Raw genomic sequence first — 7,147 nt, 5'->3', positions numbered from 1 at the left:
ATTTCTGGTCCTCCAACTTAAACTGCGGCAGATTTCCTCATTACTGATGGTGTTTTCATCAACACCTTGCGCAAGTGCCGGACATGACACAGCAGGAGCAACACAAAGGAACATTGTAAACACAATTTGTATGGCATTGTGGCATGGGAATATGGATATTTTACTGACTTAATGAAATAGATGATGCACATTTGCACCATGTTTCCCTCCCCACAAGCGTGTGTGTGTGTGTGTTATTTAATGTTATGCCCACAAAAATACTGAGTGATTTGCAAAGAATAATTAAATTAAGAGCTGAGGCGCTGAAGAAGGAATGAGTTAGGTGATACTGACATAAGGTACAATTGAATGAAAAAGCTGAGATACTGAGAAAAGAATAGATGATAACAGCTTCTGAAGGTGCAGTAGGAACCTACTAACCCATACCTGTGGGGGGGGGATTATGACTGATAACATCCATTCAGTGGTGTGATAACAGTCGAATCAGGTGGATGGTGTTAATAAATCAGGATGAAAAGGTATGAAGTTGCCCAGCAGTCTCACACACAGCTTGGTGTGACTAATCCCCAGCAGAGCGCCATGCAGCCTCACTACAAGAACAAACCGTCATCCATACAAAGACACATTAGGCTGAGGTTGGACCGGCTTCCTCATGGCCAAATTATGTTTCTGTATCCAAATGCCACTGGTGTCTGTAGTGGCAACACAGCCCAACAAAGGCCGCCATCATTGCTCAGCGCACTTTTCCAAAAATGCAACTGCACACGGGACGACACAAGACTGCAAGGATTATGAGCATTGTGGGCTGCTCGGCCGCTTTGGCGACATGGAGTTCATGGTGAGAAATGCTCCAAACCACAAGAATCCACAGTCATGTGTTCAGAAGCTGCGGTTTCAGAGAATGTTGACACAATTAAATGTGTTCAAATAGAAGTAATGGAAACTTGACAACTCCCATGAGCACTGGGTTGATGTTTGCACGAACTTACTATCCTCATTTACAACTGCAGCAGGGCTACAGCAACATTAATCCGACCTGTATCCCACCAAGAGCAGATTAAAGGAACAGTGCTTCCTGTTGCATTTATTTTAACATAAGCAGAAACACTGGGCCTCATTCACCAGTATCTTCCTAAGTTTTTTTTTTCTTTATTTTTTCTCAAATATATCTTAAGAAAGGCATTAAGAAAAGTATCAGCTGGAGGGATGACGCGTTCTTGAACCGTGGAATTGTTTGCACCTGTGTTCTCATGTTGATGAATCCCACTGCCTTCGTAATTTGAAAGCGCATGCCAGTTGACCCTAATGAAGATATGTAAAGGTCCCGCCAGGGCATGAGACTGCAGCACCGTGCGTACACAGACAAATCACACACACACACACACAAAAAACCCTGATCAAACTAAGATTAGTCAGAAATGTCCCAATAACAGTTTCGATATCTCTGAACTGGATGTTCTGCTGATGCAGGAAATAAACATCATGTGTCCTGTCAAAGGTATTTTTCATTATGCAAGAACAAGATAGCAAATCAAGTACAGGTACACATAAACAGATCGCTCTGGTGTGCAATGCCACAACAATGGAAGGTGTGACAGGTGACGCTGCCACGGAGCTGAATTCCTCACAGCTGCAGAACAAAGAGCTCCTATTTGGCCTTAATAGTGGCCACGAAATCACAGAAAATAAAATGCATGGCGGTGCTGTTACTGTGAAGATCGTTTGAGCTCAAATCTGTGTTCGTGTTGTGTTTGTTTTAACATAATGCATGGCAAAATATTTAAAATATTTTTTTTTAATATCATAAATGACTTAAAAACTGTTTTAATTTAAATCACATAATATTATACAACTATAGAATCGAAGAAAACATAATTATTTTGCCAATTATTTTGAATGAGGCCCATTCTGTTATAAGGATAGCCGAGAGAAGCAACGTGGGATGTGATCATATTGTTCATTTACATTCAGGATTTAAAGGGTACTGTAATTTTAACCAAACATTTTTTTTCCCATGTTGCATAGCACAGTCTATATTCTCTCACATCTATGTCCTGTATCTGCTGCTGGTTGCAGCTTCACTGAAGCCTCGCGTCACACCCATATTGAGATATTCAAACAAGATGGCATTGATTCATGGCTGCAGCGTCACATCAAACAGAAAATATCTATATGCCTTGTGCATCATTTTCTACACATGTCCCTGGAATTGAGCAGCACATATTTGGGATCTTTGTAAACCTCGGGATCTCTCCACTAGAATTTAAAATCAAATCCTGTGGGTTTGAACAAATCTCAGCCGTGCGACATGCGCTCGTGATGATGAAAGCACCCATAGGACCCGCAGCGTTGATGAGATTCATGATATGGTCCCCGCCCAACTCCAGCATTCCCCTGATGTCTTCACCTGTAAACGTCATTCTGGAAACAAACAAAAAACAAAAAAATCTCCTTACTAGCTGGCATAACTCTATCAAACAGCTCTTTTCAAGAAGCTATGGCCTCTTTGCTCGTTCACAACATTACGCTGACGCACAGACATGAGTTCCTCGGGTATAAAGTTTTGACACAGAGCAGCCTGTAGTTTGTGTCAAAGCAGATGATTTAAACACCTCTGAAACACTTGTGGGGGATGAGAGCGCTGCCAACTGTGTAACCACATTAGGTGTTGGACCATCAGGCTAAACACACCCACTTGGCAGACTGCTCCTAGAATAACACCCACACCTTCAACAGGCAGCTCGCAGATGGGCGGCATGCCATTCTCCACACCTTGCATTAAACCTGAAACAAGGTCCAGGCTGCAGACAAGACAGAGGAGACAAAACAGGGTGTTAGGTGTCATTATGCGGATCAAACAAAGCTGCCAGGTCAGAGTCAGGTCGGAAAGGCAATACTGATACCCCGCTTTCTCGCAAAATCTTGAATGAGACTTTATCACCAGTCTCCAACAGAGAAACACAACCCTCAGCTTCCCAAAACCCGATACCACAAAATTACAAAACTGTCAACAGATGCTACCTGTTGCTAGCAAATTATCTTGTAGCCAGTTGGCACAGACAACACAGACAAGTTGGCACAGAAAATGAATAAGTGCAAGTTAACAGCAGAAATTTTTTCAATGATTTGAAACAGAGCACAATCTCGGCCATGGACACTATTTGCAAAGCTCAAAATCTGGAAGTAATGGCAGCTATTTATTGACCAATATATCACTGGGTATATTCTTGATTGTGATGGATTTCCAAGAAAAAAAAAAAATAAATCTCAGAATGTCTGTGATTAAAGATGTAAATTTATGAGAAAAAGAATTGAGATAGTCTCAGAGATTAAAGTGGTAAAATTATGAGAAAAAACTCACAAATTTATGAGGCAGATTATAAAGTCACAAATTTGCGAGAACAATTCTCTGACATAAAAGTTGTAAATTTATAAAATAAATAAATAAATAAATAATTGTGTGTTTTCAGCAGCGTCTGCGGAGTGTGGCCTCAAAGTCAAGCCATGGTTCCTCGGCCAAAAAAAAAGGTACATTTTTACAATTTATTCTCATAAATTTGTGATTTTATAATCTCAGAATTTTTTTTTTTTTGGACAATGGTCCTAATACGCTGTCATATATATGCCTATGAATGTTTTTTTTTTTTTTTTTTTTAATTGATGTTAAACAAACATATTTGTGGAAATATTACATTAGTACAGGCAGCATGACAACCAATATGCCTGCAGCTGAGAGGGGAGGTGATTATTCAGCAGATTTTTATTTAAATGTAGGAAAAATCAGCATCAATGAGAAGACAAATTGTGCTCTATAAATTTTTTGTGTCACTGGAGATGAAAATGCAGAATTTCCTCACACTTCACTTCTTTTTTTTTTTTTTTTTTTTTTTTTTTTTAATGGAGGAATATGACATGCAGTAATTTTCCAATCCCAGAAATATAGCAGGGATCATTTTACACGACGGGCAAATCCTCATAGTGTCCAAATGGGTCACTTGTCATATGAATCTTCAGCCTGTCTCCTCCTTTTTCTCCCTGCCAACTCATCTTGTCTACGTGATTTACGCTCAGATGTAAAGGCAAGACTTTTTGAACCAGGAAAACTTCACTGATTTCTTAATTTCTCAGACTAATTTTTTGAATTTCCTAGGAAAAAAAATAAAGGCGTGTAAAGGCAATTAAAGGCACTGCTTTCCAACAACAGATTTCCCAACAAAGTTTATATTGTAAACCAGGATTTAATACGTGTTTTTTTTTTTTTTTTTTTTTTTTGTCTCATCCTAGTTCATTATGCAATCATTCATTTTGATGGAAAAAAAAAATGTAGTCATAATAATAATAATACTGAGAAAAAAAAATCAGTTGTGTCTGTAGCTTTAATACCTTGGTTAGTAATAAAAATGACTTTTATGTTTTCATTTCTGACAGTAATTGGGAGCAGGTGAATATGAAATTTAGTTAGCACTGTGAGTACAGGTCTGTTTTAACAAGTAGAATATTTTCAGTTTCCATGAATTATCTTTTCGCAAAGAGATTTTATAATTACAATCCTCTTGGGAATATGAGATGCAAATGTGGACTATATCTTGGCATCACTGATGTGTACAGAGCCCTGCCATGTCCAAGGCCTTACTATGTGAGTTAAGCACAAACATGAACTTTTTGTTTGTGCAAATCATTTTAATTTCTTCACCATGGGCCTCAGGTCAGAATGTGTGGAATTAAAATCAGGAAACTTCAGTCTTCTGAACGTTTATGAACGCTTAAGTCTTGGTTTTGCTGATTTCCTAATGCTTTATTGCCACCCAGTGGAATTTTAATGGCATTGCAGGACATGTGTGCAGATTCATGACTTCAAACATGTGGGACTGTTTCTTGGATGTTTGTGACCAGCATGCATTATCATCAGAATGTCATAGTTTAATATAAACTCTTAAGAGTCTCAAAAACTGGTGCTGCATTTGTGGAGGAATGATAGGGATGTGTTTCAATACACACACACACACACACACACACACACACACACACACACACACACACACACACACACACACACACATATACTTAGGTCACTTTGGGGGACATAGACCTACATTCATTCCCTGGAGACTTACTTTAGTCTTATCCACTAACCTTACCTAATTCACTGACCCAAAAATCTGCTTTTTTCCAAATGGGGACATGACTTTTGTCCCAGTCATAAATCCAGTGTGTGTCCCCACAAGCAGTCGAAAAGAGGCCACTCTCAGGGACATTACATCCACTTACATTAATTTCCTGGAGACTTACCCTAACCCCAACCATAACCACTATGTACCTAACCCTTATCTTAACTGCAGACTCCAAAAATCATTCCCCCCCCTCCAATTGTGGACATGGCTTTTGTCCCCAATTGGACAAGCCATCCCCAGTTAACTGGTTTTCAGCCTGAAATATGTTCCTGAAAGTATAGCAAAGTCAGACATCGATCTTATATGAAGCAATTTAATCAATCCATCTCCCGTTCCCTTGCTCTGCCACCTTCAAACCTCCATCCATTCATTACAACATTAATTTGAAGGCAGTTCTTTACTGTATATATATATATATATATATATATATATATATATATGTAAATAATTATATTTACTTACTGCATATTACATATACAAGGATACAAGGATACAAGGATACAAGGAAGTTTATTTGTCATTATACAACAGGTTGAATAATGAAATTAAAGTGTGGTTCCCTCTTGATTGATTAATTGATTGTATAGAAAATAAAATTATTAAACATGGAGGAGTGCAGATGGTGCATTTAGTAGTCTCACAGCCTGAGGGAAGAAGCTGCTCTGTAGTCTGGTTGTACGGCAGCGAATACTTCTGTATCTTTTGCCTGATGGCAGCAGGGTGAACAGGCTGTGGCTGGGGTGGGTGTTGTCTTTTAGGATCCTTTTGGCTCTGCGCAGGCACCTCACCTCCCCAATATCACTGATGCTTGGTAGATGGGTGCCAATGATGTTTTGGGCAGTTTTAGTCACTCGTTGCAGATTCTTCCTGTCCTGGGCCGTGCACAACCCATGCCAGTTTGTGATGTTTCCAGTCAGGATGCTTTCAATCGCTCCTTTGTAGAAGCTGACAAGAACTTGGTGTGGGAATTTTGCTTTCATAAGTTTCCTTAAGAAATACAGCCGTTTCTGGGCTTTTTTAACCAGGGCAGAGATATGTGAAGTCCATGTTAGGTTCTCTGTTATGTTGATTCCCAGGAACTTTAAACTGCTCACTTGCTCCACCTCAGCTCCATTGATGTAGACAGGGTTGTGTGTCTTTGCCTCTTTTTTTCGAAAATCAACTATCAGCTCTTTGGTTTTGCTGACGTTGAGCAGAAGGTTGTTGTCTGTGGACCATTTTGCAAGATGGTTGATTTCCTCCCGATATGAGAACTCATCATTGTTGGAAATCCGGCCGATGATGGTGGTGTCATCTGTGAACTTCACAATAGAGTTCTCTCCATGTCGGGGGTTGCAGTCGTGGGTGTACAGCGTGAACAGGAGGGGGCTGAGCACACAGCCCTGGGGCGCTCCGGTGTTGAGCACTAGAGTGGAGGAGGAGAGACTGCCAATCTGAACTGACTGGGGTCTGTTTGTGAGGAAGTCCAGTATCCAGTTGCAGAGAGTGGTACTGATGCCCAGAGTGTTCAGTTTTCCAATCAGCTTCATGGGGGAGATTGTGTTGAAAGCTGAGCTGAAGTCAACAAACAGCATTCTGATGTAGGTGCTGCTTTTCTCCAGGTGAGTGAAGACTGAATGGAGAGCAGTGGATATGGCATCCTCTGTGGATCTGTTGGTTCTGAATGCAAACTGCTGAGGGTCCAGACTGGCAGGGATGTTGTTCTTTATGTGCTGGAGAACCAGTTTCTCAAAGCACTTCATCAGGATGGGGGTGAGTGCCACAGGGCGGTAGTCATTTAGATTAGACACTGCAGACTTTTTAGGCACAGGGATGATGGTGGCTGTCTTGAAGCAGGTGGGAACACTCTCCTGTGACAGCGATATGTTGAAAATGTCGGTAATGACATCTACTAGCTGGTTGGCACATGTTTTTAGTACACGGCCAGGGATGTTGTCAGGCCCAGCAGCTTTACTCATATTCACTTTCAGCAGGAC

Source organism: Myripristis murdjan, chromosome 18 (assembly GCF_902150065.1).
Source record: "Myripristis murdjan chromosome 18, fMyrMur1.1, whole genome shotgun sequence".
Lineage (NCBI taxonomy): Eukaryota > Metazoa > Chordata > Actinopteri > Holocentriformes > Holocentridae > Myripristis > Myripristis murdjan.
The sequence above is the reverse complement of the archived record's forward strand: the minus strand, read 5'-3'. Positions refer to the sequence as shown.